This window comes from Lipotes vexillifer, unplaced genomic scaffold, assembly GCF_000442215.2.
Source record: "Lipotes vexillifer unplaced genomic scaffold, Lipotes_vexillifer_v1.1 scaffold241, whole genome shotgun sequence".
In the NCBI taxonomy this organism is placed as follows: domain Eukaryota; kingdom Metazoa; phylum Chordata; class Mammalia; order Artiodactyla; family Lipotidae; genus Lipotes; species Lipotes vexillifer.
Window position 1 is genome coordinate 3,620,742 of NW_006784922.1, and position 14,359 is coordinate 3,635,100.

Sequence of the window (14,359 nt, forward strand, 5' to 3'; positions counted from 1 at the left end):
TCACTTTCTGGCAGGCCCAGGAACTTTAGAATATTTTGGGAACCTCAAGAAGAAAGGAAGTCACCAAATCTATAAGTACTGCAGATGAAGTCTGATAAGTTCATGGCTTGGCTTACAAGCATCAAGAGGCATTTAAAAGTCCAATCTGAGATTCCTTATAAAAGTTCCAGCCAAGCAAACTTTAAAAGGCCTATGTAGTCCAATTACCAATCTTGCTGCACTTATGTAAATGATCAGGCCAAATTTAATGAGACAAGACATTTTGTGAACAAGAGTAATCTTACTTTGATAATCTTTGCTCAAAATGGGGGTGATTGTAGGGGCTTCCATGGTGGCACAGTGGTTAAGAATCCGCCTGCCAATGCAGGGGACACGGGTTCGAGCCCTGGTCCGGGAAGATCCCACGTGCCGTGGAGCAACTAAGCCCGTGTACCACTACTACCGAGCCTGCGCTCTAGAGCCCGTGATCCACAACTGCTGAGCCCACGTGCCACAACTACTGAAGCCCGTGTGCCTGGAGACCGTGCGCTGCAACAAGAGAAACCACCGCAATGAGAAGCCTGCGCACCGCAACGAAGAGTAGCCCCCGCTCACCGCAACTAGAGAAAGCCACGCACAGGAACGAAGACCCAACGCAGCCAAAAATAAATAAATAAAATAAATTTTTTTTTTTAAATGGGGGTGATTGTAGAAAGAAATTGTATGTTTCAGTGGAAAATAATAACCTACCCTTGTATGTTACCAGATTTGAGTCCCGTTCATTGTCTTAAAGCTACCTTTTCATCTCTGTGAATTCTACCTGCCATCTTACACGTTTTGTTGGTAATTAAATTTTTCTCTCACTCTCTTGACTTGGCATCACTGAGAACTACAGCTGCCTTTTTCCTAAAGCCCTGCGAGCTGAAGCTGAAGTGCTATAACTTCAAAGGATTTATCACCACAACAGTGTGGACCACTCAGAAAATTCGCTGGAACACCTGCATCTTCCATGCTCTGCTCCAGGAAGTAGCCATGGCTATAACACTGCCACTACCATCCTCACTAAAGGTGCTTCAAAATCCACCGTCTAGAAATCTTCTTGACTGGCTGCCCTGTGGGCTCAGAAACTGCTCCAACCATTCATCTTTGTTTTCTTCTCCCTTTGTGTATCTCTTTCCCAGCAACTTTTAATCCAAATCTCTTCCCATAGCCATCAACCTAGCCTCTTTTTTTTTTTTTTAAACTTCTAGGGATGTTTCCGGTGAGGGAAATGTGGGGAACCGCTCAGAGCCCCCAGAGTTGATTTTAAAGTAAAAACATTTGAGCTAAAGAAGATACAGGAAGAAATCTTATCTCAAGTCCCTTTATCTGACACAAACATAGCTTTCAGAATATACAGCTGCCATTAACCTCCTTCCCTCCCCGCAACCATGGGTGTTTCCAATGTATTTAGGTGCCCGTATGGAGGCAGACTGCCCATAGGCATTAGCATCAAGAAGCCCCACAGAACGTTCCCTATCTTCCTACTGAAGCCCTAACTACCACCATCACCACCCCTTTGTTAATTTGGCATATAAAGTTTTTATCCCAGTCTGTTGAGTGAGTTACCTATTACTGAGTAGTTCTGTGTGTAGGCTTAAGTAAACCTCATCTCTTTTCCTGTTAACCTATCCCTCGTCAGTTAATTTACAGGCCACCAACTACTGGACCGAAGTTGGAAGAATTAAAGTTTCCCCCCAGCAGTCTCCTCCCTGCTGACTGCAATGGCTTGGTCCCTGATGAAAGCAGCATTCATTGCCATGACTACAAAATTATCTATTCCTATGCATATGTGTGCATATGGGCATGTGTATATTTACAGCGTTGGCAGCTCAGCGGGTTGTGACTAAACGTCCTTAGGAATTTCCTTGGTGAGTCAAAGCTTATTGAAGTAGAAGCACTTCCCAGAAGATCAGGAATCTATCTTCAAACCAAGCTCATTCCCCTGCTTGTTGCATCATCAAGCCAGGCAGCTTAAAATAAATCATCTATTAAAAGTGAACCAATTACCAAACTCACCTTCCAACACTTCCAACACTAGTTTTGGGAAACGGACTGGAAGGACTCCTTCAATAGTAATTTGACTGTGCTCTCCCTGATGACATTGTCTTGGAATGTTGGTACACTTCTTTTGCATTTGCTTCAGGGGGAAGATAGTTGTCTAAATTAATGACGAACTGGGTTCAACTCCCATCTCAACCATTTTGTAGCTTTGTGACCTTGAACAGTCCTCTAGCTTCTTTGAGGCTGCCTCAGTTTCCTTATTTGCAAGGTGGGGGAAATAAATCTTCACTTGAAAGAATTGGGGAGGGGATAAAATGAGATAAATGTATAGGCAGATACTTAATTTTCTTCCTGGTTTCTTTAAAGTGCTTTCGAAATCACTTGGGACATAGGATTAGTACTCTGTAGGCAACAATGACATAGCTCTTCCCTACATTATAGCTTATACCCTAATCATTTACTTACTTTTCTTCACCTATTTTCCTGCTTCCCTTATTCCTGGAAAAAGACCATACATGCTTTCTGTGGACAGAAAACGCATTCAGTTTTTCCTATGGGAATCAAATTAAAAATTTTTTTAAATAGAATATGTTTATTTTGGGTCGTTTTCTAAATAATAATAACAATAACAACAATAACAATAATAATCTTTCCTGTTTAGTTTCATGAAGATTTCTAGATTTCTCTTTAGCTTGAATCTGGTGGGCATACGCTGACATGGAGTCTGGCTCCCCTCCTCTGTCCTTTTCTTGTGAGTATAAGTGTCATTATAGCCGGTTCTACCAGCCACGACCTGAGCCACCCCGAGTCTGGACTGAGTGCATTGGGCAATAAGCAGTCCAAGATCTTTCTGGTCAGGGCTTGGCAGCATGAATGGAGGAGGATGCCAGCATGGTTGCCAAGCGGATGGCTCATAGTTTCCATCTTTGTCTTTGTGGATGGCAGTCATGTGCTCCTTGCGGTGCCCAGTTGTGCAACAGACATCAGAGGCACTAAGCCAGAATGAGGGCCTAGGATGAGGTTTGCCTTCCTGATGGGCCTGGGCCTGCGTTGGGCTAGCAGACATGTGTTCAGCTTGAATAATCAGCTAAGGCAGGTTAGACTAAGGCTTGTTTGGGTGGATAAAATCAGGAACAGAGGCTGAGTGTGGCCATTGAAATGGCAAGCATGGGGTTCAGAATGAGGATGTTAGGCTGGTGTTGCTTTTAGAGGTGTGGTCCTCAGATTAGGCTCAAAAGAGGGAATTTGAGGAGTCAGGTAAGGCCGTGAAGACAATAACCAAGATCAGTCCAGATGCTTCCCCAGGGGCTTGTGGTGCTAATGGGAGCTTCCATTTACCAAAGTCTGGCTTAGAGTTCCTCTTGGCAGCTCCACTATGGGGCAATCAGTCTGTTTTCTCTGATACCCAGTTTGTGGTGGACATTGAAAAGAGGATCCTGGTTCCACTGGAGCAAAAGCTGAATATTCTTTGGGCCAGGGCCACTGAATCTTTCCAGATAAGCAGTGCTGGCTCCTAAGCTGAAATGTGAGGCAAAGACTAGGATTTTCTCTGTCCATTCACAAAACGGGGAGAAAGGTTCCTACCATGGGGCATCTAACCAGAGTCTTGATATGAGAAAATCAGTACCTTAGGAAATGTGTTTTTCACCTTCTATCTGTATCCTTGTGAGAGTGCTGTCTATGATGACTTTTAGGGAGTAATCACTGGGCTAGATCTACTATCAAGAAAATACATCTACTGCACTGAACACTTAGCCTGCCTATAAGCCTTTCTATCCACGACATCTCAGAAAGGATAAAAATTTTTTGTTAACAATAAGTAGGTATGACTGTCAGAGGTAATCAACAATTGTAAAATTCCTTTGAGGTCCCTTAATTAACTTATCAGTCCCAGATCTGGGTTTTTTTTCTTGACCTGTGGCCGGTCCCTCAACCTGGTTTATGAAAACCCGAGGGATTGGCATAAAGTAGGGTAGGGGTATGAGAGGACGTGAATGACGAGAAACCACTTCCATGAGATCTCCGACCCTCTGTTGATGGGGCACATGTCTCTCAGGGCTCCCTGCACCTTCCAGAACTCTTTCCACGACTTCTTCGGCTCTCCTGAGCCTTCTGAGAATGCCTGGAAAGGAAAAGGTCCCTGATCTAGGCAACAGGTGAGGGCCTTTCTTGTGGTACAGATATGAGGTCAGGGAGCTTCTGTGACCTCTTTGGTAGCGATATCCACACGTGGAGTAAAAACGAGGACTGTGGCATTGCAGGAATCAGGGCTCAGATGTTCTGGAAGAGAGCCAGGTCTTCTCGGAAAGCCTCCTATCCTGACACTGAGGCAGCTGTCCCTGACCGGACAGCCTTGACCCAGCCTAATCCCAACCAGGTGTCTTTCCAGAGGAAGAGGCAGCCTTCCCGAATGACCACACCCTAGTTCCCTAAGGCTGCCAGGCTATCTGGGTTTTCCCTTGATTAACTTTCATGAGACTCTAGAACACATTATATACGCTAAGTACATAAATTAGAAGTCTGCATGTGGTATCTGCTTCACTGGCAAATGAAGCCCTGGTCCTAGATACAGAAAAAAGAAAAATTGGCTTTACAGTACATCTCAAAAAAGCAAAACAAAACAGAACAACTCAGACTAAAATGAATAAACAAAAACTTTGGCTTCCTCAAGTTTTGCATGAAAATAAGAGACCTTGAAATTTTCAGCAGAAATGTCTTTGTACACATCAGAGCAAGATACAGGTGCTTGAAGCTTGTAATGGATACTGGAGTATCTTCAGAATCAGAGGTAACATGCAATGTAGGGTGAAGGGGAGTTTTCACATACCTCTGGACCATGTGGAAATGATCTCATCTATCTGGATCATGTCCACCTACAAAGCACTTCTTAGATTGAATTATCCAGGTGATTGCTTTATCCTTCCAACATACTTTCCATGTACAAAAATATCTTAAATGAATACTAAACACTATGCCATTTTGTAAAATTGAACTTGAGCTCTTATAAGCATTTTGCAAACATTTTGCAAAGTTTGACTTGTATTTCCTGGAATTTTTGATTTTTTGTAACATTGCTTTTAAAAAGATTCTCTCAGTGTTGATTTGTGTGGCTGAGCAACTCCTCTCTCCACCCCCAGTAGGAGCTTGAATAATGACTGAGTGACAAAGTGTCCCATTCAGTTATTATTCAACTATATTAAATTGCTAAAGTTGGTCATTGGAGCATATCTTATTACAAAGGCAAAAGTTCAACATTTTTCCCTAGGCACAATAGGCTTGCACGTTAAAAAACTTCTGGTCTGGTAAAGAATAAGATGTCAGGGCATGGAGCATGCAGCAAATTAAACAGGGGAAGATGTATTAAACAAACGTGAGCAAAATTACCAGGCATTACCGTCAATATATTTACCAAACTCAGGCCTTCTATAAAGGGGTGCAAGAGATAAATTAGAAGGGGTTCTTGAAAATACATCAGTCTTCCCAAGCTTTATTAAGCTTACACAATTAAAAAACTATCATTTAAGGGGGGGAGGGATAAATTAGGAATTGGGGAGTAACATATACACACTACCATATACAAAATAGATAACCAACAAGAACCTAGTGTATAGCACAGGGAACTATACTCAATATTTTGTAATAACCTATAAGGGAAAAGAATCTGAAATATATATAACTGAATCACTTTGCTGTACACCTGAAACTAGCACAACATTGTAAATCAACTACCCTTCAATTAAAACAAAAAACTATCATTTAAAGTCTTACACTAGGGACTGATATCTAGACAGTAAACATTGGTTGCTTATATTACTATATATACTGTTTGTCCACTTGGATTAGTTGGTGCCCAGACAGTACTGATTATTAAATATTTTGAAATCTCGCCAGATTATATTGAAACCCATATGGATCCATAGCTGTAGACTATTTACTGGAAGGATCATATGGGGTTTGGCTGAAGGGTCTGATGTTTTCTAAAATGGCAAGTGAAGGAGCAGTTTTACCAAGATAGTAAGAACTTCAGGTACTTGCTTGAATGTGGTCACTCCAAGTTACTGCTTCAAAGAACAGGAAATGAGTGTTGTGGGAACTACAGGGACCACAGCCTATATGGTAGTATTCCTCAAAGGTGCCTCTTCATAAGACTCATTTGGGGCACTTATTTAAGAATATTAGATTCCCAGATTCTTTCCCTGGGGTCTATGATTACTATGTCTGGGGCAGACTTAGTAATCATTATTTTTACTGTGTACCAGTGATCCTCATGGCAAGGCAAATGAGGGAAACACAGTTCAACCATCGATTCTCATTCATGATATTATCAGTCATTCACTCATTCTTTTATTCAGTTCTTTAGCACTTACTATGGTATTTCTCGAAGTGACCCTGGATCCCCTACATCAAAATCATCTGGAGTATTTGACTGCAATCCAGATCTTGGGCTGCATCCCAAACCTACCGTATAAGCATCTCCAGAGGTAGGATCCAGAAATCTGCATTTTACATGGGCATTCCAAGGGATTCTTATGTAATCAAGTTTGAGACTCTTGTTGTGTGTCTGGCACATAGCACGTCTCTTCAAGTTGTCTGTTGCCAGTCAATAGGTAATAAACACTTATTTAAAGACTTACTAACACAGGGATCAGTGAATGATGTATGTAGAAGTGATCTGAAGGGTGAGGGGAGAGAAGCAGTCCTTCCTGCTGTAAACTGGAAGTCTACAAGGCTTGTAGGAGCAAGAAGGGAAGCTCCCCTACATACACAGTGGCCAGGTTTGGGGAGATATGGAAAAGCTGAGCGAGGCTCAGGAGCCTTCAGCCCCTGAAGCCTGTGGAAGGAGCCAACCACACACCTGATTGGAGATGGCCATGCAAAGGTCCCACAATCCCAGGGTCAAGTGGTAGGGCACCTATAAGAGCTCTCACTCAGAATTTCCTGCCAGAGCTACAGCCCTGGAGGACATAAATATACTTTACTTTTCTCCTTTCTTCTCGCGTTTCCTTGGTTTTGTTTGTGGAATGGAAATGGAACTTGCCCAGGCATTGTTTCATTTTGAGACCGTAACAAGGTCTGTTCTGAATTCACTTTCTCCATTAGAAGCCTGTGGAGGGACTATTGTTCCTGTGGACTTTTACTGATGTGCAATTGTGTTTAAAATAACTTGTCTAAAGCATGTCTGGAAAATAATAAGTAAATTATTTTAAGTAAAATTTGCTTGATGATCCCAGTTCTGATTTCTCTGACTGCTCATGTGTGGGGAAGTTCAACCAAATGCCCTCTGGTTTTGAATGGTAAGAGTAATAATAACAATAATAGTGAAGCGCCCAGGAATTGTAGTATTGTGATATTGTGGTATTGTAGCTCTAGCATGGAATTTGAAGTAAGAAGATCTGAATGAACCTCATTTCCTCATCTATAAAATGGGAATCATGAGACCTGCCCTAGTTACCTCCCTGGATTGAAACTTGGTAAACTTTAAAGCTTTATACAAACATTGGTTGTTGGTTTTAATAAGTTTTTCGTTAATACCTTGTCCCTCTCTAGCTTTAGCCGTCACTGGAACACTTTTCGATAGTATGGGTCAGCCTAAAATAAAGCACTGAAAAAACATGGGAATTTGGGTTAAAGACGCTTACCATTGCAATTACCTCCATTACAGAGATAATTATCTGGACCAAGATATTATATTTGCTAAGGTCTGGCAAGGAGGAAGTATGATCCAAATAGCAAAGGTCCCAGTGACAAATGAAAGGCACTTGGAAACTATGGTGCATTGTTCTGCTCTTCTGGAAGGCAAAACACTGCCAGGATGAAGACAGAGCCATTCCAAGTGAGTGATGAAATTTGCTTTATTGACATTATCAATAAGGATGTATTTATGAGAAACAAACCCGCAGTATAGCTCACACTTACGGGACTTGCCAGCTAAGCAAAGGGAAGTGGATTGTCTGATCACGAGGCCTAAACCTTTGGGCTCATTTGGCATTGGTTTTGTGCCTGGTTAGCTATGTGGTTTTGTAGGTAATAATCTTCCTTCATGGATCCTCAACTTTCCCATGCATAAAGTGGGCATAAAACTCTCCATTACACCTTATAAGAGCAAAGAAGATCATGTTTTTCACTGGAAGTAAAAGGCCATACATATTTTATCATTATTAGGTAATGAACATTACTTCTTTCGTGAGGGTTTAAATCTGGAAAGATATTCAATAGAGTTAGAAAATCACAGAGTGGCACACAGGCTTCTGTTTAATATTTTGGCTTGTGTAATATGAATGTCTTAACTTTTGGTTTTCTGTTTTTCTTCTCTCTTAAGTAAGGGCATATATATCTACACTGCTGTTAGACCAACAAAAGAAAAAACATGCCTCTCTTCAGAACTGTAGATCAAAAGGGAGCTTTATCATTCCAAATCACCCCCTCTTTCTACTTCCTGGAATCTTGTGAGACAAAGGAAGACTTTTGTACATTAAATGTAAGTTCATAAAATAATTATGGCCCTGCCCTAAATTCATGCATATTATTACAGGGTGACAAATCATTGCTGGTTCTTGTAGCATTATTTTACTGGGAAAAAAAAAGTTAATACATTGATTGTTACAATTGCCAGGTTGACAAATACAGAAAACAAAGAACTTTTCTTTTAGGATTAAATAGGAGTCATAGCACGTTTAAAGCAGAAGGAACCTCTAAAACCATCAGTTTATAGATGAGAAAGCTGTAATAGTGATAATAAGAAAACTGTATTGAGTGTGTTTTCTGTGCTACATATGTACTAAGTTATTTGCAGGTATTATTTCAGTTCATTCTCAAAACAATCCTCAGAAATAGGTGCTATTGCTAATGCCATATTAGAGGTAAGGAGACTGAAGTTTGAAGAAAATAAGCTACTTGCTTAAGGTTCCTAGCTTGTTGATTCTCCTGAGCTGCCTTGATGTCTTATAATCAGAATACCACAGATTGGTGCCTTAAACAACAAAACTTTATTTCTCGCAGCTCTGGAGAATGGTAAGTCTGAGAGCAAGATGCCAGACAATTTGGTGCCTGGTGAGAGCCTTTTTCCTGGTTTGCACATGGACACTTTCTTGCTGGGTCCTCACATGATGGAGAGAGATCTCTTTTTTTCTTTTTAATTTGGGCCGTGATGGCTGGTATGTAGGTTATCCCTGGTTAGTTCCCCAACCAGGGATAGAACCTGGGCCCCCGGTGGTGGAAGCAAGGACCGCCAGGGAGTTCCGAGAGATCTCTTCTTATAAGGACCCTAATCCCATTCAGGAAGGTTCCATCTTCATGACCTAATTATCTCACAAAGGCCTTACCTCCAAATATCATCACAATGGGGATTAGGCTTCAAAATGCACATACGAATTTTGGTGGGACATAAACATTCAGTACAAAGCAACTGATGAGAAGAATTGTTGATTCTTTTACATAATCAGTTGATTCATTTACATAATCAATTAACATTTATTGAGCACATATTATGTGCCAAACACTGTTCTTGGCACTGGGGACACAAAGGTAACCAGCGAGATATGGTCCCATCTTTATGGTGTTTACAGAGCCGTAGGGGAGAGAAACATAAATCAATTGTCACACAAATACATAACTGTAAACTAGGAAATGTAGTTTTGAAAGGAGAGCATAGTAGTTATGAGAGCAGGAAAGCTTGTCTAGTCTGAGGAGTCAGAGGGGCTTCTCAGAGGACATGACTACTGAGCTGAGACCTGAAGGGTTAGTAAGAGTTAACTAGGGCAGTTAGAGGAATGTAAGAGTGTTTCAGACTTGGGAAATGCCAAGTTCAAAGATCCTTGGCTGAAGCCATTTGGGGGTGGGAGGAAGTGGAGAGATATGACAGGTAGGCAGGAGCCAGATTATCCAGGGTCTTGAGAAATTTGGTCTTTATCATGGGAACAATGGCTTCCAGACTTATCCTCAACAAAGGTCACCAGTGACCTACTAGTTACCTAGTTTTACAGCCTTTCCCCAGTTTCCTTCCTCCCCAGATATCTGGGTCCCTGAGAGCAATGGCCTTGGGTCCCATGGTCCTGTAGTTTCCAGGTCCTCCAAGAACCTCAGGGCTCTGCCCCATTCCTCTTCTACCTCTTTAATGTAAGAGGAGGTACTATAAACTCTTTTATTTATTTAATTTATTGAAATATAGTTGATTTACAATGTTGTGTTAATTTTTGCTGCATAGCAAAGTGACTCAGTTATACCAACATACATTCTTTGTAAACTCTTTAAAAGTGTGGTGTGTGTGTATGTATCTTCTCAATCTTCGTATCTTGCTGTTTTTACCAAACGCCCAAATCCTATGTGCTGAGGCCACTTAAATTCCTGGCACACAACTATTTTTTTTTTTTGAAAAATATGCTTGTCAAATATTTTGTTTTAGCCCATGTTCATTGATATACCCGCAGTAATAGCTCCAAAACTTCTCTGCTCTTAAGATCTCTCTTGGGTTGGGAAGGCATTCCCCCAACACCATCGCCCTCACTGACAAAAATCCTTCACCTATGGGCTGGCTGCTCAAATTCCCATCAGAGTTCCTGCCTTTAGACTAAAGCATTATCAAACATGTTAAGATAAATGACTAACCTGAAAACATGTAACACTTAAGTTATCAATCATTTATACCATAATGAAAATGAGTTTCAGATTATTTCCATTAGGCAAGTTTGGAAAGAGAGAAATGGTGAGGAAGTGCATAAAGTCACTGAGCTCCTAGTTGAGAGGGGGTGGGGGAGGGGACCTGGGGGGAAGGGATTCTGCTCTGCAAAGTTGACAGCTTTTAACAATGTCACTTTTCTTTCTTTCCTGTTCCTGAATGCGATTTATTTATTCTTTGGTAATCATCCATTACAGTAAGTAAATTTCTGGTTCAAATTTTTACTATGGTTTCCTTTAGGCTGTAATTATATGAAAACTCTTGATTCAAAATAGTAACTTGAAGTACAAACACTTAACCCTGGTGAAATAACCAACCACCCGAATAGACTTACATTTTTTTCACATTTAAGTTCTTTTCTATTCAAATACAGTGCACTTTTAAAGGAATAATGTGCCCGAAGGCATCGTTTGGCTCAATGGGAGATGCTCCTTTGGAAAAAAACAGTAGCTCAATTCAACACCAGTGTGATTCAAGATGACTGACACTTGAGGGTGGGCATCCAAGTTCCTTTCATGAATAGGAGGGGGAATTTGGCTTCACTTGAGCACTTAACTCATCAGTGTCTATGCTACTGGTTTCCAAGCAATTATAAACTACTGCTTGCTTTCATGTGGAATAGAGAACCAAGGCAAATTCCATCTTTTAGGAGGTAACCAGCCTCTACCTCATTTCTTTCTTTCTTTTTTTTTTTTTTTAATTTTATTTATTTATTTTGGGCTGTGTTGGGTCTTCGTTTCTGTGTGAGGGCTTTCTCTAGTTGCGGCGAGTGGGGGCCACTCTTCATCGCGGTGCGCGGGCCTCTCACTCTCGCGGCCTCTCTTGTTGCGGAGCACAGGCTTCAGACGCGCAGGCTCAGTAGTTGTGGCTCACGGGCCTAGTTGCTCCGTGGCATGTGGGATCTTCCCAGACCAGAGCTCGAACCCATGTCCCCTGCATTGGCACGCAGATTCTCAACCGCTGCGCCACCAGGGAAGCCTACCTCACTTCTTAGATATGGTAAAATGAGGCCAACTAGTGAAAGGGCTCCAATGGAGCCATGTCAACATGGCGGCTTTGTGTTAACTCAGGAAGATGCTGGAATTCTGCTGTTACACTGGGCTTATTGCTTGGCTGGAAGGAAATATACTAGACTACTTAGAGAGAAATGGTCTTTCTGTTCCAAAGCTTTGCCTCCAGTGGCTTTGAGGTGGTTTGTAAAGCTACATTTCAGGTTGTACAGCCTCCTACCAGGTGTTACCCCAGGGGTAACTGCCTTGTGAAGTTTCCTTCAATGCCTGTTCGAAACTTTGAACCAGTGGAAAGCATCTGCTGTTTGGGAATCACTTGCATTGTTATGGATACAAAGTGATTCATTCCTCTTTGAGGAACAGCCACTTCTGGACAGAAAGCGGTAAAATGGGTCACTGTGTCAAAGATAGCCTAGGAACAGAGAGAAAGAAACTCAAGCCAGAGCTCTCCAGATGGGGGCAGCTGGAATGCAGTGGTGGTCAGAAAGTGTCACTAGGGTTCTGCTTGACAGGTGAACATGGTGCCGGACAGAAAGCAGATACCAGACATGGGAACGTGCGGGAGGAGTCATGGAGCTTGCAACACTGATGCCTGCTCCTTGCTGGTTCTTCAGGGGAAATGCTGGCTAAAGAGGAAAAGGTGTCCTCGATGTGGGAAGCTGGCCGACTGCCTGTGTCTTGCCGAATGGAGAAGAGCAGTAGCTTGCATGCATGGTGCAGGGCAAGGTAGGGGAGGAACTGGGAGTTTTCATAAGTCACTGCACTTGGAAGGGAAGGTTACTTGGTATATTTGATCAGATTGGAATGATGCCATTTGAAAATCACTGGGCCCTTTCCCTCACTGATCACCCTCCTTTTTCTCAACCAACACCATCTGATTCAACCAGAAATTTTGCTCAACAAGCCTTGGAAGAGGCCAGAGGTGAAAGACCCAGGAATGGTCTGAGGGCCCCAGCCTCCACCAATGTCGCTTTCCTTCTGCATTTGATAAAGCAGACACTCCCTGGAGGGAGGGGAATCAGACTTCTGCAAATCACCAACAACTTTTCTGAATTTGTTACATGTTTCCTAGTACTGGCCACAGCAGGCGGTGTTGGCAGTTGAGGGCAAGCAGGGGAGCATGAGGGTGGGTGTGCAGCCACAGGAGGTGAGCTAGCCCCTGCCCCACCTGTGTGTAGGCAAAATGTAATTTTACAGCATTTTTATTTTTAAGTATGTAAAAGAGACAGCACGTATATAATTGAATTCACATCATGTAAACACCTATATGGTGTCTCTCTACATGTGCACATGTCTGAATGTGTACCAGATTAGCAGCGGTTATATGTTAGAGAATGACACAGCTTCAGAGACGGAAAGGAACTGCTGTGATTTGTTTTACATCTGAGGAAACAGAGGCCCCAAGAGGCTGTCCTCCGCCCATCTTCACTGATGCTTTGTGACTCTGAGGGTTTGCTCCTAAGGAAAGTAACAGGAACCTACTTCTCTTTATTTCTGCCCATCGAGGGCCTGCGGACTTGATGAACCAAACACAGGGAACTGTGAGGTGGTATGAGGTAGCTGAGGTCTGGCCTTTGCATCTTACAGGGAGGCTGCTCCTTTCACAGGGTGATTGGCTGCATCTTTGGCTCCATGTAGGAGCTGTCTGCCCACAGGAAACAGGTTCCCATCCAGCTGCCTGTCTGTGCAGTTCCTGAGATTGTCCAAATTGGTGGCCCCATGAAAAGGCCCGAGGGGTGCAAAAAGAGGATGAATCTGTAGTTCTAGAGCCCAACATACCTTCCAACACGCACACACACGCGCGCGCACACACACACGCACGCGCGCGCGCACACACGCACGTGCGCACACACACACACACGCACGCGCACACACACACACACACAAGGCACACATGCCCTATTCCTTTGTAAAAGGAAGAAGGCAAAATATATGACGTGGTCAGCTGTTTAGACTCCTAGAGTATTGACTCTTGGGAATGGGGCAAGCTGGGGAGAGGGTGCTCATGGCTTTTATTTTGGTGGGGGGACAATTCCAACTCTAATCATAAGGATGAAGGGAGTTAGCAGAACTGGTCTTTGACACGGAAAACCCCACTCCCCTCTTTAGGTGCCCTGACTGATCTCATTAGCAGCCTTCCATCCCATTCATTAGCCATCTGATGCCTCCTTACCTGCCTTAATTCTCTCAGCCAGCTGCCAGGGTGTGTAAATCCCTACCAAGATGGCAGAGCCAAAGGCAAGATGGTGTTCCCTCTCATGCGCTTTCATCTGGGTAGTCTTATAGTTCCCACTGCCTCCAGAGACCAAGGGAAACCATGTAAGATAAAGTGTCACACAGGTTAGAGAGAAATTTCTGGGCCACACACCTTCACGTTGCTTTTCATATCACAACCCAGGTCAAGCCTGCTACTTCTGTAAGCAGGAGGGAGGCTGGGTGGGAAATCAGAGGAGGCATCTCACCCTTTGGCCCGAGGAACCTTCCATGCCTGAACTTGGAGGTGTAAGCTACCCTCTGAAACACAAATCCTTATCGGCCCTCAGTTCCCAAATCTTTTGTTTTTTTCCACATGAAAATCTTTTGTTTAGCAGAACCATTGGGAAACATGCTCAAAAAATATGGCTCAGGCCACTCATACTTACATATTCTTTCC